The sequence below is a fragment of the Pezoporus wallicus genome, unplaced genomic scaffold (genome assembly GCF_028554395.1).
Source record: "Pezoporus wallicus isolate ANWC-B61680 ecotype Strahan unplaced genomic scaffold, APGP_CSIRO_Pwel_v1 contig_8119, whole genome shotgun sequence".
Taxonomy (NCBI): Eukaryota; Metazoa; Chordata; class Aves; order Psittaciformes; family Psittacidae; genus Pezoporus; species Pezoporus wallicus.
The window spans coordinates 248,201-275,279 of record NW_026638720.1 but is presented as its reverse complement, the minus strand read 5'-3'; the positions used below and the strand labels follow the sequence as shown (position 1 = coordinate 275,279).

The 27,079-nt window shown below is 40.1% G+C and overlaps 1 protein-coding gene across 1 annotated transcript in view; it reads left to right on the top strand.

Annotated features, from left to right (window-relative positions):
* The first annotated feature begins 20,875 nt into the window (after nt 1–20,875).
* The window catches only part of LOC130600640 (lysine-specific demethylase 4C-like), a 63,290-nt gene continuing 57,086 nt past the window's right edge, over nt 20,876–27,079 (top strand). The window contains exon 1 of the mRNA XM_057412121.1: nt 20,876–20,924. The gene's annotated coding sequence lies outside the window, so the exon portion shown is untranslated. The remainder of the gene's footprint in view (nt 20,925–27,079) is intronic.

The window sequence follows — 27,079 nt, the reverse complement described above, 5'->3', positions numbered from 1 at the left end:
CAGCCCAGGATACCACTGGCTGCCTTGGCCACAAGGAGACATTGCATGCTCATGGACAACTAGTTGTCCACCAGGACCCCCAGCTACTTCCCAGCAGGTCAGCCCCCAGCCTGTACTGGTGTATGGGGTTATTCCTGTCCAGATGCAGGACCCTGCACTTGCATGTGTTGAATTTCCGAAGATTTCTCTCTCCTCGCCTCTCCAGCCTGTCCAGATCCTTCTAAATGACAGCACAGCACTCTGGGGTGTGAGCCTCTCTTCCCAGATTTGTACCACCAGCAAACTTGATGAGGAGGCTCTACCTCTTCATCCAAGTCACTAATGAATAAACCGAACAATACTGGACCTAGTATTGGGGGGCATCTCTAGTTACAGGTCTCCAGCTAGACTCTGTGCTGCTGATTACCATCCTCTGAGATCTGCCATTCAGCCAGTTCTCAATCTACCTCACTATTCACTCATTCGGTCTGCACTTCCCGAGCTTTCCTATGAGGATGTCATGGGGAGGCAATGTTGAATGCTTTGCCAAAATGCTTCCAGCCCCATTTCTTGTATGGGCAAATGGCTGAAGAAGGCAAGAGCCTGAAAGTTTAAAAGGTACTGGGTGTTGGTGTGTTTTCTCCATTTCCCCTGTCAGGGAGCAGGAAGGGCCTGCTGTTCCCTCAGACCTGTTGCTCTGGGTCTGGGACTAAAGGGTGACTTGAGAGCAGGCAGAGTTGTTCCTGGCAGGATATGGTCCCACAGGGGCTGGTCATAGAAGGCTGAACCAGGTACTGGTAGCAGAATCCACTGACAGACTCAGGGAAGTGAAGAACCAGGTCCATCCAGGTAGGAACAAAAGGAGACAAGACCAGAGATAAGACTAAGGAGAAGATTTCAGATTGAATATTAAATTCATTCAGCAGACAGGGCTAGAAACAATGGACATCTGAGTGAGGCTAGTCAGGGCCAGTAGGTCCTACAGCTGCATCCAGGACCCTGACTTTCTCCTGTGACAGCCATAAAAACATATGATTAAGTAGGAGCTCATTGTAGGCTTTGCCTAAAGGCTTTTAGACTATTTTAAAAGCTCCTGAATGATTCCAGTTTTCTGGACAGAAGTCTTATCCTTCAACACAAGTTAGACCTTTCTCCTACTCTACCTCCTTTTATGTTTGGATTTGGGGATATCCAACATATAGATAAGGAGAATTATTCCCAACACCCCTGGTTTGTTCTCCATCACCTTGCTCCCTCATGCTGTGACGAACTGAACTGCCAAACATCTCTGTGACATGGCCAAGCAGGGTAGCTTGGCAAACAGCTAAAAACTGTAGGATTACAATAGAATATGTTTGTTTTTTTTTATGTTGCTATTGTTTTGTTGGTGGTAGTGATGGTATTAGTTTTGTTTGTTTTTTCTTGTTATCACTGCTATTTCTAACAAATGTATTTGCTGAAATCTGCTGTCAGTCCTTACAAATGTCTACCGCTATCCTTTGTAAACCTTCCAAAGGAGAAGTCTAGGAGGATTTACACTGATTTCTGACAAAGTCAGAATAATTTAATGCTGAATGGGTGATTTTTTAGTCTTTCTGTCATTTCCTCTTTTTTTATTTGGTTCAAAGGTAAACTCGATAAAACTTGAATGCAAATTCAGTTACTTAATACTGGATACATTAAACCTCTTTTCATGTTACTTGTGTCAATTGGCTTTTAAATACTGAAAATGGCTATATGATTAGAGCATTGCCTGTACAAATACTCTGTATGAGTAGATGTTATCTATTACAAATACCTTGTAATAGACATTGCATTGCAAGAATTCCTCTTTCTCAATCTAGTCTTATTAGGCAATAAAAAAGTTCTCTCACAGAAAGGAGTGTATACTGCTGACCTAACAGATGTATGATGACAACAAGGTACTGAGATATTCTTTGGGAAATAAAGCTCTGTCCTCACTTATTCTTATCTAAGAATTAAAGGTATTATGCAACAGAGCATGCAGATTTTGAAAATTCAGGATGTCTAAAAGGTTGTTTTTCAGAACACTCAGTTTTGCATATGTATGGTGCTGTATTTTCTAATTTTCATACTAGAGATGGAATTATAACCTCTATTTGTACTCCAGATATGATACCAACACAAACGACTGAAACAGCAGCTTCAGGAAAAACTTAGTTTTTCTTTCAAAACCAAAAAACCCCACCAAACTCAAACAAACAAACAAACAAAATCTCAGGTGTCTGTCTGGATTTTCAGTTCAACACATGATTGAAAGAAATTTAATAAAAATCTTCCTCCATTTGCAAATCAGCTCACAGCTCCTCATCTTTCAATTTTTTTTTGTCTTTTCCAGAGCTCGAACAAGATTACTCAACAACAGCAAATCAATAACAAAGTAATTTTCCTCTGCTCTCTTTGAGGTAAAGGTTTATGATGTCCTCTTTATTTTATCCCAGAAGCTCCAGCTAAAGCTTAACTCTTCCCCTTCGCAGCTCAAAGCAAAACACCTGGGAAGCACGAATCCTGTAGTTTCTTACACAGCAAAGCTTCTAGGGGAATTTCTAATTCCTCATCTGCTTAAAGAGGGCTGCTTCTTTCAGAGCTGTAATGGTTTATGATTTTAAGAGACTGCTTAGACCAGCTCCGCAAACAAAACAGGTGATTCCAGCAAAACATATTTTCTACCAGGCTGTAGGTAGACTATAATCAGTTATGGCATTTGCTTGATCATAGTCTGACTATACCTACTTATACACGGATTTGACCATATAACCGCAGATGAAGTTTATTTTTCTGATTGAATCAATCTATGATTTTATTATACTAAGTCCAGTGTAAACAGGGCAGTTATTTTTGGCTAAGTTTAGCTGGGCCATTAAAGGATCACAGAAGATGGATATTACAGTCCATACAAGGACTGCACAACCAGAATAGGGGAGTGAAAGAATTCTTCTGACGACCAACCAGCAGCTGCCAAGGTTGGTTCAGCTATCTTCTTGATTACATTTGCAATCAATTAAAGTATCTGATATTTTACAAACTCCTAATTCCTAACAAACACAGCTTTTGTAAGCTCCTAAGCACAGACCAATACTGAATCAGCACTGAAGAACCTGGCTCTGAAATCAAACTGAATAAATACTTTAATGTTACCTAATAACTTAGTTAACATATAACTTAAAAAAAAGCTTAAAATGTTGCAATGGACTAGTTGTGGCATTAGATGTCTTTTTGCTGCTTCTGTTAAAAAAAAAAAAAAAAAGGAAGTTTGTTAAAACTACTCAATATGGCTAAGAAATAAGCTTTTAGAAGGATCAGTTCACCTACACAGAGGTGTATGTCTCAGCCATACCTTCTCTAAACATCCCAGTTACAGTAACTGTGTTTTACCTCAGGTTGGCGTGATTTGACCATGACTTTCCATTAATTTATGCTCTCTGAATCCCTCATGATTGCACATGATTTGGACAGACATGATCCTGCAGCTTTGGCCAAAGTACCATGTAATAATGCTGGTAAAGCACAGTGCTCCATGAACATACCTTTTCCTTTAGCAGAACTCTTTAACATAACAATGAACCTCAGCTATTTCAGGAGTTTGTTATTTTGTGTGGTATGGTGAGGCAAAATCCTGAGTCAGGTGGAGAAGGAACAATGCTCAAACTTTGAGAGCAACTGGAAAGGCAGACTGCAGCAACAAGCTAAAAAATGCATCATGGGCTATCTACTTTACAAACCAGAGTCAACAGCAAATGTGAGTCACTGTCAGTATGGTTTATATGGAGGGAGTGTGATAGAATAAGAAATTAGTGAGAACAGAGACCAAGACAGGACTGACCAGAGGTGAAGAGTAAGAGAAAAGAACTGAGGGGGAGTTAGGAATAATAGTAAGAGTAGCATTGAAAAAAAAAAAACAAACCAAAACAATAAAAATCAAATAACTATCTGCTATATGAGATGTGTCCTAGGGAAAAAACAGTGGCTTTAAACATTCTAAAAATATGCTCTAATGCATATGTCTGGAGACTAGATTAAACCTGCAAAGGAAATCCTAATTCTTCATTTAATGATTTGTAGTGTTTCATTTTGTTTGGATGTAAAATACAGCAGAAAGGTCATAATCTGTAACTAAAATACCATGGTAGTATACAGTGATGGGGAAGTTGAGAAATCCAAGATGCCACTAAAAATTCCTTTGCTGTATTTTAATGTAATGATGACATAGAAAGGACCCACCATCTCACACAATATTCTCATTACAGCCATTCCCCCAGAGAATGACATGGCAAATGTTAATAGATGAACAGAGGGGAATTTCCATAGTACTAGCATCTGAAAATTATATAGCTTCATTATTACACCTGCTTTTATAAAACACTATACTTGTTACCCATGGATTAATGTGAAATGTATATCTTGACTTTCAAGTGGATGCTGACATAATTAACAGCAGTAATTAAGAGCAGTATGTTGATTTATTACTGTAGCAATGAGGACATTAGAGATCACCATTGGCACACAGTGCCAATATATTAGCCTGCCTATGTGCAAATATTTAAAATGTATCTCTGCTGTGCTTATGTTTACCAATTGCAAAATGTCATTATGCAACTCTGGCAATCTTTTAAAAAAGCTGAAATAAATAATTGGATCAACTCACCCTCACTTTTTACTTGATTCAGGTTAACATAAACCAGAAACAAGGTCTCTGAAAATTTTGCAGAGGGCAAGAGCACCATCACGCTTCCTCATCTGAATGACAGCATTTATAAAACAGTGCGCCACCACAGTAACCACTGCCATGTGATCATAAGGAGCTTCCAGAAACAAAACCCCATGATCCTCCTTACTGCTTCAACAGAACGCTTGCTCCCTGTTGATAAACATCTACTCTATGATATAATTAAAATACAGAAATAGGTCATTCCAAAGAAACAGTATGGGCTCATTTATAGGGAAAACACTGGGCAAGGAGTATTGACTAATACAGTCTGTACCTTCTTGCCTAAGCAATTTTTAATCAGGGTAAGCAATATGGACTGTTAAATGGGACTGAGTACTCAGAAGCTCTTAGAGTAATAAAATGGAATAGTGGCAATGAAATACAACAAATAGATTCTTTCTGCTTTCCTCATAATATCACAGTGTCATAAACAAAATAGCCAAAGAATTAAACTCAGGTCACCCATTATTAAGAAGCAGATAGGAGAACCTAAAACATGTTCATCCTCCATTTCTGTAAGGTCCAGGAATCGGTCATGATAGCACATGATTTGAACAGCCATTTGAACTGCTGATCAGTACCAAGCAATATATGTCATATTTCTCTAAGAACTTTTGTTTATAAACTAGCCTGTACATTTCAGCAATTATTACACAGAAAATAATAGGAGAAATTAAATGGACAATAGATGAAATAATTGCACGGAGTTAGAAGATTTTAAAGCAGTATAATGATCTGAAAATGAAGAGTAATTGATCTATAAAAACATATATGAATAGCAAAATTTATGAACACAATAATTAAATATTCAATAAAATAGATGGTTGTCCAGTAAAAAATGGAGAATTTACAACAACCTGTTTAACTAAAAAAAATCTGAGAATTACATCTTCAAGGATTCTGTTTCCTTGTAAGATAATTTTACTCATCTGATGTTTTAGTCCCATGCAGAAGTCAGTGCAGACACATCCTTTGTAAGAACACAAAACATTTCATGACTCTGTGGGTACCTGCATAAACTTATTTGCTGCCTTATAAAATGTGAAGTAAACTATTTACTAATAAATAATCTAAAACTGGTATTTCTTTTTCCAGTTCACATGAATAAGATTCTTCATAATCTTTTTGCTTAAGACTCAATAGAGGCCAACATACTGTCAGTCATGCAACTGTACTTAACAGAGAACACGAAACACTTAGCAAGAAGTAAAAAGTTAATGTAAAATCTAATCTCCCTTGTGTCCCCCCATCCAAGTCCTCCTATGTTCGCGTCTGTCCCTCCTCCCTGATGATCTAGTCATATTTCACTACATGCTCGTCTGCCCTGAAGAACTTGGTGAACTTGTTCTGGTAGCAGATTTAGAAGCAGAAAACTTAGATTGTAAACTACTTCTTGTACACTTGTTAGAGGTTGAATAAATCCTAACTCTCTTCGTGGTTGTTGCCTTGAGATCCACATCAGTATTCTCCTTTCCTGGTTTTAGAGAGCTTCAGGGACATAACGGGCCACAGAAAGGCCATTGGCGTGGAGTGAGGGAGGGTTTTAGTGGGAGGGGATCTGCCAGTTTCTTTGGTAAGTAAATATTACCAGCATGTGTTTGGGCTTGTGAAAGTACAGCATGTAAAATCGGAGTGTCATTACATTGATTTAGAGATATATTCAAATAGTTCACAGAGCTGTAATAGATACCATGCCAGTTTTAAAAATAATGATAAGCAGTGAGTGAAACATTTGTTTCATAGAACAGAAAGAACAATGACAAGAACTATTTTAATGCTGACCTTATTTCAGACTTGGTCCATTTTGTTCTGAATTGTGGATAATATTTTGTGCTTTTAGTTCATCCAGGACTGTTGAATGACCTCAAATTTTAGTTAAACAGACACAGAATTGGCATTTAATAGGGGGTACAATTATTCCTATTTATTAGTGAAGTGGTTTTTACCTCTCTACTCCACAAAGATCTCTGAAAATGAAATTATAACCATTCTATACTCCATAGCTCAGATGCTTTTTCCAATAACTCATATTTTATTTTAAGTCATTTCACTCCCATACAAGTACAATACACACTACCAACATATTCTCTCTACCTCCTCTCCGCAATAAAAAATTAGCTGATTATCTCCCTTCCTGTGATGATCTATATGGCAAATGCAATTTGTTTTCCATGCTTTTATACCTTTATATTATTTTGTAATGGACATGGTTATGTTGTTCTACCTCTTTTTAGCCATCTAGATCAGTTAAGCAGTCCAAGCGCTGGTGCTAGAGCCTAGGGAAACAAATGTGTTTCAGCTTCTCACAACTGAAGAGAGGCTGTTATCAGAGTGTACAGCTGTCTAACTACGCAAGATCAAGCCTTTTTCTTTGGGGTGCATTTTCTTCTACCAGTGATCATAACTTCTGGTAAAACACACGCACCTGTGAAACAGACTTGAATGTACTTTGAAGTTTGCTGAGCTTCAGAGGACAAAAAACCAGCCAGAAAAAGTATTAAAAATTGCCATGTGATACAAACAGATCCTGTGAAGAGGTGAAGAGCTAGGAAAGAAAGGGATTTAATATTTGTACATTTCTACTCAAGATAACAGGAAGGATACTGGAAAAAAAATTAAATCCTTTTTCTTTCTGTCATAAATTCTGCCAAAAAGGGAAACTGGCAAACTTTTCCTATAATTAGTGCTGTTGTGCAGGAATACCAGACTGGTGCTCCAAGCTCTGATCAGGCTTCCAATCAGCAGCTACACCACACGGCAGCAGACAGGATCCCAGAAATCAGATGACTTCAAAAACTTGCCTTCCATGCTTGAGCTGGTGAAATGAATGTATCAGTGCATTTCAGAGAACCTAGCTTCTAGAAACTATAATTATCCTTTTCTTAGTTCTGTCATTTTTCCCCTTATCTACCTTTCATTTTTCCTCTTCTTTTCATTCCTCAGTTCTGCTCTGCTGCCCCTATTTTCCTTTAGTTTTCTTCAAAGTTTCCTTTTAGAGCAGCTTTCCTCTTGCTCTGTTATTTCCTTTGCTTAATGATACCTATCTTCTTTCCTCCTTCTTATAGGTAGAAATGCCAGTCTGGCACAGCAATGAGCACAACTGTGCACTCTTTGTTTACATTTCATCTTTTGTTTTTATGCATCTTTACATATAAGCTACTTTCTAGATCCCATTTTAATTTTTAAGTTCTGTGGCTCAAAATAATGGCACTGATTGAGCCACCTTCTTTTCTTCAAAGCTGTAGGCATGAATTTTAATGCACATGGGTCTCTCTTTGCATTTAAAAACTCCTTATATAATAAGCAATACCTAGCAAGATTCGTTATTATTACTACCTTCCTATTCTGTTAGGGCTGGTATTGGATTTCACTAGTACTCTATTATTTGAGAAAAACAGACTTACTGTCCTACTGTACTACAATATTGCATTGATACATCAGCACTGCTTATTTTTTTTTTAAGTTACCTGTAAGTCATCTGTTGTTAAGACATTAATAACCTTATCTTTAGCACTGCACTATGTCACTGTTGTCAAGAAAGAGGAAACTTTCCTCCACTTTTTTCTGTCTCTTTTTCTCCTGTTTTTGTTTGCGGGTTTCCCCCACCTCCCTTGAATGATGAACCATTTCATCTTGCTAATCAGGCAGAAAACTCTTTCTTGTTCTGCACTGGTTTTCTGTTTACTTAATGAGCTTGATCAATTAACAAAGAAGTCTAGTAAATGGTGGGAGTGCCTCCAAGTGAGGGAGTAGGAAGCAGCAAGACATGAGATCCACAGATGTTACCTATTGAAATTGCAGTCTTAGTGTTACAAATTCCATTACTAAAAAAAATTGTATAGCGTAGTCACCTGAACTGCCTGAAATGTCTTTCAATAATTTTGTCTGGAGTGGGGAAAATGGACTTCATTGTACAGGAGTTTTTCTTTGCCAGAGTCAGGCCCTCAATCACTTAATTTTCATTCTTTGCAAAACCATCTCTAAATCAACCTGGAAAAATTTACATACAAAATAAGTACAAGTCACTCAAGATTTATTTGTTTGTTAATTTATTTTATTTTTTTTTAGCACTATTCCTACCCCAAAAGGAAGGTAAATATATAAGGCAGGTTCATGCCAACACACTGGAGCAGACTGTTTCACAGCTTCATAAACTGTAAACCACAGTTTCATTAGCTTTTACACTGTCAATTTGTGTAGTAGGATGATCACTGTGGATCTGATGAGTGTCCAACAGTGACACTCCCAAGAGTTGGTTGTCACAGCTCTCAGACCTAACCTGTATTTCATTTTTCCTTCGAACAGGTGAATGTAGTCCCTCCTGCAAATGCTGGGGAAAGGTCCTGGAATAATCTGAGAAAGTTTTATGAGGTCTTATGAAGTACACTTTGTGTTACCAGTGCCTTGCCAGTGTTCCGTCTGTTTCTAAACTTGCTTTCCCTTCTTTCTCTTTCTTCCTCCATTTTTTCCCTCTGTTTTACCAAGTTTTTTGTGTGTCTGCAATTGCAAATAAGCAGCAATGTTGCAGAGTACAGTAACTGTTATTACATAGGACTATCCACAGCAATCTGACAGAGAAGAACGCTGGTGTTGTAGGATTCTAGGGAAGACGGGAAGCTCACAGCAGCTTATTTAATTTCTGTATAGATTCAAAGTGTATTCATGTGACATCTTTCTCAGCAAGAACACCAAAAAAAAGGAAGAGAAAAAAAAGTATTTCCATCTACAGCTGGATACAGTTAGCAGTGCTTTTTCTAAAGAATGTGGTACTTCCCAGAACGCACTTTAAACTGGAAAGCAGAGAAGCAGTCTACAAGTATGATAGGACTTACCTTCCTTTTATTCAGTTGTGGTTGCAGGGTGTGAGACTCTTCATTAATCATATTTCTTAAGAGTATCTCCCATATTGTTCAGCCAGTCTAACTGCTTTAATTTGAAGTAAAATGATTCAGAAAAGTTATTTCAAATTTATTTTTGAACTTTGTAAAAAGAGTTTAAGAAACAAGCAAATGAAAAGTTGTACTAATAAAGGGATGCAGGCAAGAACCAATGGATAGTGAGAACTACCTAAGCAGTGATGGCTTGAACTGATCAACATTGAAAATGAGAGATCTCACATACTCTTCTGTTTATACCAGGTGCCTAGTGCTTTTGTGACATCTCTGTGAACTGAAAGGCTCCTCCTATGTACTGATCCAACCTACTAATCTGTCAGAAAATTATCCTTTTCTTTTTTTTTAATCACGTGATTAATAAGCTGAGTCTGCTCAGATAGGAGATTGGTCTACTAAACTCCAAAAAGCTCATGCAAGGTAAGTAATAGAAGCAAATCTGTGGGGTTGTGAGCATGTAAAAGAAATGTGATCTCATCTCAGTAGGAGTAAGCTGTGAATTGACCTAAGCTGTGCTAGAAGAAATAGCCTCTATTCAACACAACGCCAGACACTGCCCATAGCTTTTAGGAGCAGATAGCAAAAGATGGCACTGTACACTGTCAAAAGGCACAGCCTCTGATAGATTATGCCTTTGAAATGCATAGAACATCACGTTTCATTATCAAGCTTCAGGGCTTGCATTTGTGTTTTAGTAATCTTAAGTGTTTTACCCTAATCATGTTACTACTACCAGTAGTACTACAGCACCCTGGTATCTGTTGGAGCGACAGTACGGCCCGGCACAAGCAGTCCAGGAGGTTCCTTGATTGTGTGGAAGACAACTTCCTTCTGCAAGTAATAGAGGAGCCGACAAGGAGAGGTGCCATGCTTGACCTCGTGCTCACCAACAGGGAAGGGCTCATTGGAAATGTGACGCTCCAGGGCAGCCTTGGTTGCAACAATCATGAGGTGGTCAAGTTTGAGATTTTCAGGACAGTGAGAAGAGCGTGCAGCAAGCTCACTGCCCTGGACTTCAAAAGGGCAGACTTTGGCCTCTTCAGGAACCTGCTTGGTAAGGCTCCATGGGATATAGCCTTAGAGGGCAGGGGGGGCCAAGACTGTTGGTTGATATTCAAGGATCACCTGCTGCAAGCTCAGGAGTGTTGCATCCCGACTAGAAGGAAGTGCAGCAGGAGGGCCAGGAGACCTCCTTGGATGGATAAGGAGCTCCTGAGGAAAATTGAAAGGAAAAAAGAGGCTTATAAAAGGTGGAAGCAAGGACAGGCAGTCTGGGAAGAATACAGGGATGCTGTCCGGGAAGCTAGGGACCAGGTTAGGAAAGCTAAGGCCCAGTTAGAATTAAACTTGGTTAGGGATGTGAAAGATAACATGAAGGGATTCTGTAGGTACACTACAAATAAAAGAGAGACTAGGGACAACGTAGGCTCCCTCAGGAAGCTCTCAGGAGAACTGGCTACACAGGAGAAGGCTGAGGTTCTGAATGACTTCTTTGCCTCGGTCTTCACTAGCAAAGGCTCTGACCACACCACCCAAGTCTTCGAAGGCAGACGCAGGGATTGTGAGAATGAAGACCTTGCACCCACTGTAGGAGAGGAACTGGTTCGAGACCATCTTAAAAATCTGAACTTGCACAAGTCCGTGGGACCTGATGAGATCCATCCGTGGGTCCTGAAGGAGCTGGCAAATGAAGTTGCCAAGCCACTGGCCATCATATTTGAAAAATCATGGCAGTCAAGTGAAGTTCCTGACTACTGGCAAAAGGGAAATATAACCCCCATTTTCAAGAAGGGGAAAATGGATGACCTGGGGAATTACAGACCAGTCAGTCTCACCTCTGCCTGGCAAAATCTTGGAGCAGATTCTCCTGGAAGGCATGCTAAGGCACATGAAAAACAACAAGGTGGTTGGTGACAGCCAGCATGGCTTCACTAAGGGGAAATCCTGCCTGACCAATTTGGTGGCCTATGAGGGTTTCTCTGTATAGGTACCAGGGATGGATGGAGAAATGAACATGAGTTTCTCGTGAGACCTCACTTGGAGTATTGTGTTCAGTTCTGGTGTCCTCAACATAAAAAGGACATGGAACTGTTGGAACAAGTCCAGAGGAGGGCCACGAGGATGATCAGGGGACTGGAGCACCTCCCGTATGAAGACAGGCTGAGAAAGTTGGGGCTGTTCAGCCTGGAGAAGAGAAGGCTGCATGGAGACCTCATAGCAGCCTTCCAGTATCTGAAGGGGGCCTATAAGGATGCTGGGGAGAGACTCTTCATTAGGGACTGTAGTGATAGGACAAGGGGTAACGGGTTCAAACTTAAACAGGGGAAGTTTAGATTGGATATAAGGAAGAAGTTCTTTACTGTTAGGGTGGCGAGGCACTGGAATGGGTTGCCAAGGGAGGTTGTGAATGCTCCATCCCCAGCGTTGTTCAAGGCCATGCTGGATGAAGCCTTGGGTGACATGGTTTATTGTGAGGTGTCCGGCCCATGGCAGGGGGGTTGGAACTAGATGATCTTAAGGTCCTTTCCAACCCTAACTGTTCTATGATTCTATGATTCTATAAAGCCTACATGCATCACAAAAGACACATGAATTCAGCCAGCCATTTAAGTTAGGCACACAATTCCCCCCTCATCTTCTTCCCCCAGGTAAATACTTTTCATAGTGCTAGTTTGGGGCTGAAAGAATACTTTAGGATGTTTACTGTGATACCATTTACCGTTTCCTAATCTGTCACCCTACTAACATTGTTGGCTTCTCTGTCACTGTTTCCTTCACTTTTTTGTTATGCTAAAATTACATTTCAATTACATTTGAGCATCTATTTGGAGCATACACTCTTCTGTACCTGCTGTAGCTGTCTGATATAGCTTTATTTCTAATATTTGTAAAGACTTTGTAAAAAAGGTAGGTAAATTTTTCCTTTTTGCTATTCTTTTCAATATCAGTGAAGCCAATTAATTGCACAGATGTCTGTTGAAGAACAATTTGGCTCAGTGCCTCTGACTTCTAGCTGTTAATAACCATTCTTTCTTTAAGCCATGACGATCAGACCAAAAGAAAGTAATTGCACAGAAGCCATCAGAAATTGAAAAATGGGGATTAGCTGGCGCCACAGCTCACAAAAGAATTAACAGACAACATTTCATGACCCAAAGCATTTCACCATCTGTATTTTGCAACACATGGAAGAGCACACTGAAACGATAAAAGAGATAGAAGGAAAAAGGAATAAAAGCCATGTTAGCTGAGGCTCAGCTGGAAAAGAATATTGCTTGTAGCAAAAGGCTCTGAGAATAAATTACGAATTTGTTTCTTCAGAAAATCAAATAAAAGGTGTGAGCACAGTAACACTAACATAGCAGTGTGTGCTTTCCAAAGGCTGCATAGCCAGCTGGCTTACTCCTTTTCACTGAAGCTCTAATTTGAGATTCTGGTCCTATAATTAATTCTATGATGTCCTATGATTTTGATCTGGTTAAAAAATTCGAAGCTATGCCAGCTGTACAAGTCCCAGTAAAATGGGTTTGTCCCAAAACTAAAACAAAACAAACAAACAAACAAATCCACTTTCAGCATTCTTGTTTCACTGTTCATCTTCACCTTGTCATTATCCTGGGACTGTCTTTTTACATATAAAACTCTCAGAGTTCAGTGAAGTCACATGGGTCTGCAGAGAAAATGGGCAGATATTGTGCTTAAAACTTCCTCTTCTCAAAAATCTCTTCTCAGAGGGTAATTCCAGAAGTAACCAAAAATTTTGTCAGGATTTTTGTTTCTATCCATGACAGAGGGACTGACTTCTGCTTTGAATAAATCTTGGTGAGCAGCAATGGTAATTTAGAACTAAACTGGTACTCTGCTACATTTTGCACATTTGGTAGAAAAGGTAGAAATGCAAGAGAACTAAGCTGATGAACGACTTTCAATTTTGTGGAACTTCTGACTCTTTCTTATCTTTCCTTGGATGACCTCTAGATTGGAGCTGTCACTGATGTCATTCAAGTTAAAAACCTTGGACTATTGTCTCTGAAAATGTCATCATAACTGTGGACAGATGTTTGAAAGCCCCTTTATGTCTTAAGCAGAAAAACAAAATAAAATTAAGAACTCACTCTTTGGAAATGGTGTATGTTGATATGTCAGGTCAAAATCCAGGAGGTGAATATATATATTCCATCACTGCAGTGGGTGATAAGACAACAAAATCCCTCAAGCTTCACTCCCCCATCCAAAGTTACTGTTATTGCAGAAACTTGTCCTACTGCAGTACTAACCTGGCACAGGAGGGTTCAAAATCACTAAAGAGGATTGAGAGTTCACACGGGAAGGAAGAGTAGTGTGATTGAAAGTAAGATATGCAATGGGGATACACAGAAAGGTAATAAAAAGCAAACAACATAAGAAGCTGATTATTTTAAAATGCTATGAGAACAGAAATACCAGAAAAAAGATTTTCAGAAGTGTTCATATATTTAAAAAAAATTAAAAAATCCACAATATACCCTCCAAGTGCATGTGTTTGCATTCATAACTTATAAATCATTGTATCAGCCTGCAACTAGTGTGTATTCCATGACTGCATTTAATTTTTTCCATTTAACAAAGTCACTTGATAAAGTCAAAATGCTCTAGATGAGAGTAATACTCTACACATGTTAGAAACTTGATTGGTTTAACTCTTGTTTGATTTTAGTGCAGCAAAGGCTATTCTTCATTGTTTTAAACATAGAAAAAAACAACATAAAAGCCCCTCATTCAAGTGTCAGATGACATTAGTAAGAACATCTCCTGACTTCCTCAGGTACTCTGATGTTGTAGGTATCATTATAGCACTACTAATGGGATGGATATCTGAGTCTAAGGACAACAAAGGCTACATGAAATTACATGGGAGGCCAAAACCATACTAATCTTTAACAGTTGCTTGGTTAATACATTTCAAATCTTCAAGGGCTCTGAATTCATGTTGCTTCTCAGAGCTGTGACAGACAGTGCTTTGAATTTCATTAAAGTAAAGCAAACAGTAACAACAAAAAAGAAGTGTACAGATTTCTATGCTGAAAATAAAGCAATCAAATTATGAAGTATCCAGCTAAAGTCAAAATTTATTTCAGTATTCAGTTATATTAACACTCAAAATGATTGATATTTAAAACTTTAAATGTAACAAGATTTATTAATGTTCATTCTGACTACTTAGACATTGCAACTTACATACTAAAGGATTCTGCATATAGAAGCTGAAGTTAGCTTAAAGTTTTACTGTAAAACTGAATTACTTTATGTTTGAATCAAGATCTGAAAGGCAGAAATGAGATTTCTGTCTCTGTATTCCTTTCTTCTACAAATGCCAACCTTTTATGTGTCCCTGTAAGATGCTACAATTTAGAATTTTTGTGAACAAACAGAAGTGTGGCAAATCCTAGTTTGTACAAATTGCATTTGATTTCCATTTTCTGAAGGATTTTAAACGCAGTGCAAACTCTTATGATCATAGGAGCACTAGACTTTTCCTTCAGGTTGGCTTTTCTCAGTGAACTTGAGGCAGAGTCAGGTCCATCACACTCTGGGATTGTCTCCCCTTGAAAAAGGTAAGTTTGATGACTGTTCCCTGCACTAGGCCAACAGATGTCTTCTTTCAATTTGAAAAGGTTGCTAAAGTGTTAGTTTCTTCACTGCTTTTTGAAAAAAATACAGTAGTTAATCCAAACCAATTTATCATCATAGTTTCAAATCACTTAAAGAAATCTCACAGGCTAAAATAGACTACTAGCTCCTTCTTCATGATATCCTGCAGTCAGTACTTGCCCGGTTAGTGTTTAGTGTTTCTTCTTGGCTCCTCCGCTGCCTTTCACGAGCAGATAAATACACTTCAAGACAACAGTGAAAAAACCTCTCTCATTCACCCTCTCAGTTAAAAAGGATAGAGTGCATCTCTGAATGAGGCTTTATAAAGGAACCTAATTCATTTTTCTCAGTTCAGCTCTCCCATCAGACAGCTGTGAAAAAGGACAGTGACGGTTAAAAGGCATTTGTTTGCAGGCTCACGTTTTTCACAGTCTGAGTGGGTTCAGTGGATAGTCTACAGAGGTTAAGTTTATGTTTTCAATGCAAGCAGTTAGATTACTTACAGAGCCAAGCTTTACTGTCTTTCTGTTAGTCTTAGTCGTTCTTGGTGGGGAAGAAAAGACGTGTTAAAGCTCGTGAACAAGACAAACGGAAGATAAAGACTTCCACCTATCGCGTCCTGAACTAAAATACAGTTTCTGCATACAGCAAAAGAACCTGCTGGCAATCCAGTGACAACAAAAGGGAACAGGGCAGAATTTGCTCTACTAGGCACTGTTTAATGCACTCCATTAGAGTTCTGGCTGGCCTCAATTCAATACTCCAACCACTTCTGTCACTTTCCCAATAAAAAGGTTTTATTTTGCCCCAGCATACAACTTTCTAACTAAATGTGACGTCTTGACTCTATGCCTAATATATAACTAGAAAAACACCCCTATATTTCAGTGGATACTGGCATCAACAAATCAAACTCATAGCAGGTATAAAGTACCTGAGTGCCGTATTTAATTATAAGACCTATTTGCATTCTTTTTAGGGTAAGCTAACTCACATCATTATTTTATTTATTTACAGCAGAGGGTAAGAAAAAAAGTCTGCATTCTTTGTCCTTGTTAGAATATTTATCTTCACCTTGTAATTATCCCAGGATTGTCTGTTATGCATATAAAACTCAAAACTCAGTGAAATCACATGGGTGTTGCTGAGAAAATGGCAGACATCATAGAAGTTGCGATCTAAAATGTTACTAAAAATAGGTCAACTAGCTGTACTGAATGAAATACAACTTCACTGACACAGAGGTGAGACAAGGTGACCTGATTATGTGTTGTTAATTTCTTATTCCTGTCACACAACAGTACAATCAAGATTCTTGTCCACCTGCCCAGTACTAGTGGAAATTAGCATTGCATTTCTCATAAAACTGAGAGCAACAACAGGCTCAAAGAAAAATCTAGTGTCACCAAATAATACAATGTTATTTAATGTTTGCTGTTAGATACTAATGAACCCTTGACGGCTCTTCAACTGAGCTGAACTGGCTGGGAGACCAGAATCTGGCCTCTGAGACCTGATGCCTTGGTAGACCTGCAGTACAGTGCTCCAGCAGTTTTGCCCTGCATGGCACAAGGGCATCCTTTAGCCAATATGCCTAGCATTTCCATGGTATCCTGACAATTTTTGAGAGAAAAAGACTATTGACTAAAACACTGTCTGAACAGGTAAGCTTTTTAATGAAAGTGATCACTATTAAATACAAGAAGGTTTCATTTACATTTAACATCAAGCATGTCATGGTTTAATCTCGGTAGGCAGTTAAACACCACACCCCAGTGAGATGGCAGGGAGAACCGGAAAAGCAAAAGTGAGAACACTCATGGGTTGAAATAAAGACAGTTTAATAGGTAAAGTAAAAATCACAAGTGTAAGCAAAGCAAACCAAGAAATTAATTCACTACTTCCCATTGGCAGGCATGTTTAGCTCTCTCCAGGAAATCAGGGCTCCATCATGCCTAGCAGTGGCTCATGCCCCCTTGGGAAGACAACCACCATCATTCCTAATTCCCCCCCCTCCCCCTTTCTTTTTCTTCCCCCAGCTCTATATTCTGAGCATGACGCCATACGGTCAGGAATATCCCTTTGGTCAGTCAGTGTCAGCTGTCGTGGCTGTGCCCTCTCCCAGCTTCTCATGCACCCCAAGCCTACTTGCTGGTGGGGTGGGAGACAGAACCGGCCTTGATGCTGTGTAAGCACTGCTCAGCCATAACAAAAACATCCCTGTGTGATCAATGCTGCTTCCAGCACAAGTCCAAAACATAGCCCTATGCTACTATGAAGAGAATTTATTCCACCCAGCCAAAACCAGCACAGATGTCTAGAATAAATGCAGCAAAAAACAAACAAACAAAGCAACAAACAAACAAAGCCAACAAAAAAACCTCATTGTCAGTTCTCAAGTCAGAAGTTGTATTTATGGTTATCTAGTCTGGCCTTTGCAACAGGGCAGAGATATTCTGGGAATTTCTACATCAAGCCCATAACTTCTGTCTGAGCAGACCACTTGAGAAATATTTTGACTGGAATAAAAGGACCTTAATGGAAGGAGGCTGACTACCGACTATATCCTTGGGAAAATTATTTGTATTGTTACTGTTTTTATTGTACATTATTCCCAGTTAAAATATGCCTAACTTCATGCTCATGCCACTGAAACGTTTAGCAGCTACAAAGTTTGTAAGTAAATGAATTTCCAGAACACTAAGGGATACAAGCTTACATACTGTTATCAACATTTTTAAGATGAAAACATGATAAAAAAGATGTAAAATTGACAAAAGATACATAGTTTAAAGCACCTCCGTTTCCTCTTACTGAACTGCACACTATTAATTAAACATACAGGTTACAGAAAGTTTCAGTCTAGAATACATTCAGCACTTAGGTCCTGATTTGTAACTCAATGCAGGATAACAGAAATTACAGCAACCTGCACAGTCTAGTGAATACTGTCAGGAACATGGCAAAATCTGATCATTGCCAGCAGCTTGTCTTGGGCGGGCAGCTCTTTGCTTCTGGTGTTTGCTGCCATCTCATGGACTTTGAACAGCATTGCAGTGGATTTCTGCAAGAACTGCCTCGAAAGTGACCTTACTTTTTAAGTGGCTGTGCTACAGTCATGTTAAGCAAACACATTGCTGAATTCTGAAAAGATTTCTTAGAATTACTGCTACACAGTATGAAACCTTACGGCATAGCCCAAAACATGACAGGCAAGAAGATAGTGCAGAAAATCTGACTGAAACCTCAGTAAGAAAATATTTCTTTATGTCACCTAGAACATCAGCAAATTCACAGATGCTTTGAGACGAAACCCAGTAAAGTAATGAAGGTGATTAGCGACTACTGAAAGCACACAGCCAGAACAATTTAGTAAAATATATTAGGCTACTGTACAAACATAGCTACATAACCATCTTGAGGAAGGTGACTGTCCCTACTTCCACCTAGCAAGATAGAGGGGTTAAGTTACTGTTTCTGAAAAATGACATCAAGGCATAGTTTTCCATAGCTGTAGCATGATGAGTGTTCATACTTCCAGGCTGCTCACCTGCACTCAGTCCATCACTTGGGAGCACTGAACTGGTGGCAATGAGAGATGTCTGCTTTGGTGACACTGTAACAAACCCCTGGCATTTAATGAACTCACTGAGATTTTGCCAATGCCACCAAGCTGTGTGGTGTGTTTGACACACTGGACGGAAGGGATGTCATCCAGAGAGACCTGGACAGGCTGGAGAGGTGGGACAGTGCAAACCTCATGAAGTTCAACAAGGCCAAGTGCAAGGTCCTACACCAGGGTCAGAGCAACCCCAGGCACAGCTACAGGCTGGGCAGAGTCTGGATTGAGAGCAGCCGTGAGGAGAAGGACTTGGGGGTGTTGGTTGGTGAGAAAATGAACATGACCCTGCAGTGTGTGCTTGAGCCCAGAAACCAACCATGTGCTGGGTTGCATCAAAAGGAGCGTGACCAGCAAGTCGACGGAGGTGATCCTGCCCCTCTGCTCTGCTCTCAGGAGACACCACCTGCAGTGCTGCATGCAGCTCTGGGGCTCCCAACACAAGAGGGATGAGGACCTGCTTGAGTGAGTCTAGAGGAGGCCACAAAGGTGATCCAAGGGCTGGAGCACCTCTGCTGTGAAGACAGGCTGAGAGAATTGGGCTTGTTCAGCCTGGAGAAGAGAAGGTTCAGGAGAGACCTTGGAGCAGCTTCCAGTGCCTAAAGGGGACCTAGGAGAAATCTGGAGAGGGACTTCTCATAAGAGTAAGCAGTGACAGGACAAGGGAGAATAGTCTTAAACTGAAAGAGAGGAGATTTAGATTAGGCATTAGGAAGAAATTCTTCATTATGAGGGTGCTGAAGTGCTGGCACAGGTTGCTCAGAGAAGCCATGGCTGCCCCATCCCTGGCAGTGTTCAAGGCCAGGATGGACGGAGCTTGGAGCAACCTGGTCTAGTGGAAGGTGTCCTTGCCTGTGGCAGGGGGTTGGAACTGGATGATCTCTAAGGTCTCTTCCAACCCAGACCATTCTGTGACCCTGTGGGTTTATGACTTGTAAGCTGAAAGACCAGATGGGGAGAGGGGCTGACTCAGTACTTAGAGGAGTCACTAATATACTTTCTCTTCAACAAGTACTCAGCATGAGTGCTAGAGATCATATTAAAAAACAATTAAGTCATCAATCTTCTGTGTTTCATAATTGGATCAACGAGTAGGGAAAAACCTGAATGAGGAACTGCATTCTACCACACTCTTTTCCCGTAAGTGTTAAATAAACATTTTCTTCACCACCCAAAAGGCTTGAAGAAGAAGGCAAACTACTCCCTCAGCTTCTTATACGTGTATCAGTGAAACAATCCCTTTCTTTAGGCAGGCGAGGATGACTCATTTTAGAAACTGCTGGACATTATGGTGCCGTACAGAGATATTTGAAGATAAGAGTTGCACTTTCCTTGGGACTGTAGGTAGAGCACACAGAGTACTCGTAAACTAGTCTCTTTTAAAGCATAGTGCTGTGTCCAAATGACAAACAAGAAAGTCTCTGAGCACAGAAAAGTTACAGCATTAGATATGTGCCTTAAAAAACTTAATAAAATAAATCCTTTATTTTCCATTAGTCCTGAAAAAAAGTCTTCGGCACTTGAATAAAGTAAGACATAACATAATCGGCATGCTTCAAGCAGTACATGTGAGAAAGACCCGTCCTTTGTAATCTGGTCTATTTTCACCGTTTCGGGGAACGCACCCGCACCCTCCGGGCCGGCAGGTAACGCACCTCGGGCTGGCCCCGCCCGGCGCCGCGCCAGGTGACCACCCTCCGGCTACGAGCACCCCCACGTGACCACTGCGCGAGTCGCGGCCACACGGAGGCAGCGGCGGCCTCGCCTTCCCGTGGCACGTGACGCAGGCGCCGCTTCTCTGCACGTGCTCTCCGCCTACCCGATCCCCCTCCCCCCAGCCACCAACCCGGCCGCGAGTGCTAGGGCCGCGCGCATGCGCAGGCAGCAGCTGTCACCCGCGCGCAGAGCGGGGCGTCTCAGCGGCGCGGCGGGGAAAGGCAGGCGGGACCGGGGACGGGGACCCGCCAGTGGCAGCGGTGCGGGAAAGCCGAGCTCAGCGCACTGCCGCCGTTCCCCCTCCTCCTCCTCGCCTTCCCGCTGCCTGCGGTCGCCCCATTAACCCTCTCCCGGACAGGTGCAGAGCTAGCTCAGAGAGGCAGCACGCTTGCGGGAGGGAGGAGGCGTGGGGAAGCCTGCCAGATCGGAGCGGGGGTGCGGATGTGTATGGGCCGGAGGCCAGCGGGAAAGCCGGGCCGGGGGGGGAGTGATGGCGGCGGGGCGGGTCACTGTGAGTCAGGGGGTTCCGCGTCGGGCAGGTCGGAGCGCGGCGGGTCCCGGCAGCGGGGCAGTGTCTTGCCGGCTGTCGCGCCGAGGCGGGCCGCAGGGGTCAGGTGCGAGGGCGGAGCGGCCGCTGTGTCGACGGACAGCCCGCGCTGGGGTGCGTGAGGGGTCGGGACTTTCCGCAGACGGGAGGGAATGGGTGCGGGGACTGCGCGTTGCGGGAGAGGGGATGGCGGCTTGGACGGGGCTGAGGAAACGAAACTGGCAGGTGTCGGAAAATTGCGTCTCGTATTGCCGCCTGTGGGCAGCGATGCTGGGGCGGGGCGGGCGGGGGAAAGCTCTCCGACGGATCAGGCAGCTGCCCCAGGTGCTCAAAGTGGGTGGGCAGAGCGAAATACGGTGTTACTTCTCTCTGTGTCTTTGTGGGCTGTGATGAAATCCTGTGGACTTTCCAAACACCCTCTCTCTCTTACAAAATACAGCCGCGGTGATACAGCTCCGTCGTTTCTTCTTGTCTTTAAGGTGTTCCTCAAGTTAACGGTGTAAAGTGTTAGGAAAAGACTTTAAAGCTGTCATCTGAGTAGCACACTTCCCAAGCGCTGGTACGACACCTGTCTGATTGTGGTTATAGTGTTCCACACTTTCGGAGCTAGTTTCAAGATTAGGGCGTCTTACCTTGTTATAGGAGCCTTCTCTATACATGAACCTTCTCTCTTCTGCGCTGGATTTTAACTGCCAATCTGAAATGAGAAGTGTATACAAAATACCTTTTTTTTTTATTCTTCCTCCCCCCCCCCCCCCCCCCCCGGGTTAACTGTGTTAGGAAAAATGCTGGTGTCAGTACCAGCTTATACTACTTATATAAAGCTTATACTTTATTTTCTTTATTATTAAACTGCAGCTGTATAATTCTTTGCAGTCTTTTCTGAGATAGCAACAGCAGCAATAGAAGTTATTTGGTGGCTATTAAATCAGAGGTTTTTAAACTGAAATGCTTCTTACAAGAAAGAAACTGCCTGGCACCCCAGTGCAGGCTATTTTTTTTTTGTCACTGTACTGTGGGATTTTTTTTTGTTTGTTTGTTTTGTTCACATTTTTAATGATTCAGGCATGTGAAAATGACCATGGTAGAAAATTTGTCTTGGGCTTTCCCCTTATTTTTACTTGACCTGTGATAACTAGCAGATGGTACTACTTCACAGAAGTACCTTCCAAACACAAGACAACATAAAATACAGGCATGATTTCCTTTTCAGTAGTTGAAATGAGAGTAAACTGAGCTACTGCTAGTCACGCGTATCTTCCTATCAGCTTCGGTTTGGAGTATTGTTATTGACTGCTGGCAACTGATGATTTTCTTTCAGCTCTCTGCAGATAGGGATGTATATGAGAGCAGTTTCCTTTCTAGGGACTAACCCAGGAAACAATGTTTCATTCAAAGACGTGGGTATGATTAAATAGCCTCCTCCTCCCCCCCCCCTTTTATTTTTTAAGTGGTAAATATGATGAAATAGTCTAGTCCTGTAATTCTTAGTCCTAAATTTCTGATGTATATTGAGTACAGAATTTTGCATCTCTTGGTCTGATTTCTAAACAAATCAGGTAAACAGTTCTGCACTAAATCTAAATGCACAGTTGCCACAGTTAATACATTAAAATCAGAAAATTATGTTGTCAAGTGCTAACTATTGGAATCTTTCTAAGATTATGAGCAAGCACAGTATTAATAATGAAAAAATGGCGATGTCATACCTATTGAAAATTACTGGATTGAGTAGATTTAGAACTTCCTCAGTTTCAACAGCTCTCAGTTGGTCTATTCAATACTGCAGTTGATTCACTTGAAGATCTTCAGTTTTTTCTGTAGGTGTCTTTTGCTGGGATATGTTTCGTCAGCGTGGTGTTGAGCAGAATGTGAATGGGGTATATGCTGGTGTCAGTTTTGGTCAAGTTTGTTTCATGAAGGCGGTATTTTTATCCTACTATCCTCAACATAAAAAAAACCCAACTAATACACTTTGGAATACATTTTTAGTATACACAGAGCTTCAAAGAGACTGTGTTTTACTGTAATTCTGCTAATACAAGGTATTTTCAAGTTCTTTGAATCATCACATGAATGGTTCAAAAGATGGTGTTCTGACATGCCAAGATGTTAATACTTATCTAGTAAGAAATCTCAATAGTAATTTGATAGCTTAGTATTTCATATCTCAAAATGAACAAGTGATGTGTTCTTTTCTTGATTTTCATTTAGAGTCATAGAGTGACTTGTAAGGTATTTTGAAGAAATGCATTATTTTGTACGTGAAAGGTAGTAATCTTTTTGTAATCAAATCACATAATGCAGGTGTTCATAATAATTTGCTGATAAGAAGTCCAGAGTGGGTTATAAAGCCTACCGTAGTTTTAGTATATGCAGAGTTAGGCTGTACTTCAGGTTTTGTTTAGGTGACTTCGTATATCATAATTCATTCTGCTGTAGGCTTGCATTTTGCTCCAACTTTATTTCATATCTTGAAAATTGTGGAATTTTGCATAGTGGGTAAGATGTTAACATGAATAGTCCGACTACTGAGTTATGCAAGCACTCATTTTTATCCTGAATTTTGTTTACTGTCCCACAAATGTTAGATGTATGCTTGGGACAGTATATTTAGGACAGCATACCCTAAAAACTGAGGACAATATACAGAAGTAACAGATTTGAAAAAAATGTCAAGTTTTTTAAGGTGTAGGAATTACAGGAGTTAAAATTCAAAACACATCTTCTTGTGAATACTGAATATTGAAAAAAATTTCAACGTTGGTTTCACTTTCTGATTCTCAGACATGACAGGATAATTCACTGACTGTTACAGATACTGTAGAGTTTCACAAATAAAATATGTTCCAGTTCCTTTGTGACATATCTGCCTCTAAAATGTGGAATCACGCGATTGAGGCTGTTGTGATTTAGCTTAGTAGACTTATGGAATTCTGCTGGGTTTTGTCTAATAAAGTTAAATCGCTAGTTAGTAGCGGGTTGCTTGTCTCTAAGAAGACCTAGATAACTTGCTATTCATAATAGATGCTTTATCACAAAAAGTACAGTGCTGGGTCAGGTCTTGTTTCATTTTCACAGTTTATTTCTTTGCTTAAAACAATTTTTAAGTTGCTAAACTGGTAAATGAACCTATGCTTTTGAGCTTTATAAATCATAAATGTTTTGGAAAAAAAAGGACAATTTTGATTTAAAACTAAAATTAACATTGCGGATGTATGTAGAAGTCTGTAAGCTTCTCTAAAGTTTACAGACTTTTACAGAAGTTAATATGATCAATAACCTGTATAACAGATTTGGAATTCCTGGGAAATAGAATCTTTTTCAAAGCCAGATACATAAACTAGGTAGGCATAATTTGCATGTACATTTTCTATTAGTAAAGGAACAATTCAAACATAAGTATGCAAAATCAAATTACATGAAGAATTAACTATTTGCGTGCTCTGGAATAGTTGGACCTGCAAACTATGCTTTTATGATTCCAGTTAAGTGAAAGTAATTCATGCAGCTAGTTATTGACTGTGCACTCTTGCAGTATCTTGTATCTTTGGATTTGCTTTGCAAATGATGTTGGGAGTTGGATAGTACTTACTTACAGATTGTGCTAAAAACTCTTCAAAAATTATTCAGGAAAATGCAGAAGTGAATCTGCCTGTATATGTGGTAAAAATAAGATGAGCTTAAGGAGTTTTTGTTTATGTTGTAAATTAAATTGCTGTTTAGAGTATTGCAGAGTAAGACATATTTATCTGCAGTTTGTTTCCTTTCCATATCTTGAAGAGCTGGTTGTACAAATGCCTTTTTTTTTTTTTTTTTTTTTTTCCCCCTTTCCCCAAAGGAAACTCTGCAAATAAGGGTTAGGGGAAATAAAGTTTTCCTCAAGTTTTGCCAATAAACTGTTTTTTATTGAGTGATTCCTTAAAAAATGTGGCTAGTACTTCATAATGTGATTGCTGTGTCTTGTTTTTTTCAAATTGGAAATGCGTATCTGAAAACATCTTTAAATTACATTATTTTGTGCTTTCTTTCAGATCAGCCTCATGCTGTGGCTTTTTGTGCATGCCTTTCTCTGAAGTTTAGTTTCCTATTGTTATTTGAACAATTTTTTTCAGGATGAATTAATTCTTCCTCAGATGTTTATTGTCCCATAGTGTGGGTAAAAAATTCAAGAAAAGGAAAGGGCAAATTGTGTGTTTGAACTGACTTACCTGCGAGAAGTGGTGACTTTCCTAGATTTGTTCTTTTTTTCTTCCCATCTTCCTTCTTTTTCTCATTTACTGAACTTGCTTTATGTAATTTGTTTAATTTGTGTTATTGGGAAAAGGTTGTGGATGTTGCTATTTTTTTATAGTTATTTAGCACTTTTCCATATTAGCTTACAATTTTGTGTACAGCAAAGCAGAGGTAGTGTGTCATGGTTTAAACCTAGCTGGCAACTAAGTACCATGCAGCTGCTTCCTTCCCGCTGCCCCTCCCTGCTCAGTGGCATGAGGAGGATAACTGGAAAAAGGTAACACCTGCAGGTTGAGATAAGAATATTTTGATAATGAAATGCAGTAACATACAATAGTAACAATAATAATAATAGGAATAAAAGGAGAGAAAGGAGAGAGAAATAAAACTCAAGAAACAGAAGTGATGCAGACTGCAATTGCTCACCACTCCGCTGACCGATGCCCATCCTATCCCTGAGCAGCAATTGGTGGCTCCCAGCCAGGTTCGCCTAGTACTGGGCAGGATGTTCTGTGGTACGGAATACTCCTTTGGCTAGTGCAGGTCAGATGTCCTGTCCCTGTTCTTTCCAGCATCTTGTGCACCTGGTCACAGGCAGAGTATGGGAAAATGGTCATTTATTTAGAACAAGCACTGTCAAGCAACAACTAAAATATCTTTGTTATCAACGCATAAGTATAAACTTATAGAAGTGCTAAATAGAAATCCAAAACACAGATCTGTACCAGCTACTAAGAAAAAACCAAAACAGCTCTATGCTAGCCGAAAGCGGGACAAGCAGGCTGTGTTTTGGTTTTCTTCTTTCTTGTTCAGCAGTGTTTTCAGTACAGGGGCAATGTGGGCACCATTTGGCAAACAAGATGGTTCCCAAAAGCATCTTTGGAAGAACAATTATGTGAAGTCTTGTGTGGTTTAAAGCCAGAAAGTTTTGGTTCCCTGCTGATGAGGGTGGAACTCTACTAGTTATTTCCTTTTACACTAGAAGCAAAAGGAAGTGAATAGCCTTCGGAGGAGATCTGACATCTTAGTATTAAGGTGGAAAGACTATGCTGTAATACTGAAAGTTGGTTTCATGTAATGAAGACTGCAGGTTTTTGTGTGTTTTAACCAACAGCAGATTAACATGCTGTTTTTCTGTTGTGTTTCATTCTGTTTTAATAGAATATTTTCTAGTTATGTAAATCAGTCTCTTGCTTATAATTTGACTAAACAAAATTGGTAGTTTGGATTTCTATATTAGGTATCAAATAAATGAAACTTGGTAGATATTTTTCAATTTGGGGAATTTTTTTTTGTTCTTGGTATGGAGGATTCTGAGTGGAAAAATGGTGTTTAACAGATAATTTTCCCACCATTAAATTATATTGAGCACCCTCATAGCTTTAACAATATGGTAAGGTGTAGATGTTACAAAAAGCAGTCCACTGTTTTGACAGTGTTCTGTTTGAGGCTGGAAATCGTAGCTGCCTGGTACTGGTTTTTATAGTTAAGATTCAGTTTGCTGTGGTGAGGTATAGAGGTCCTTTTCTTAGTATATAGAAGATCTAATCCTGTAGATTCTGCATTTGCCAAGCAGTCATACAGAATAAAGCATGTAATATGGTAAGCATGTAATATGGTAAGCATGTAATATGGTAAAATTCTGTTTCGTAGATGTAGGTAATGAATTCTTCCCATGTCCAACTTTAGTTACTAATGCCAAAGCATGCAGAAAGTTACTCTTTTCTTCC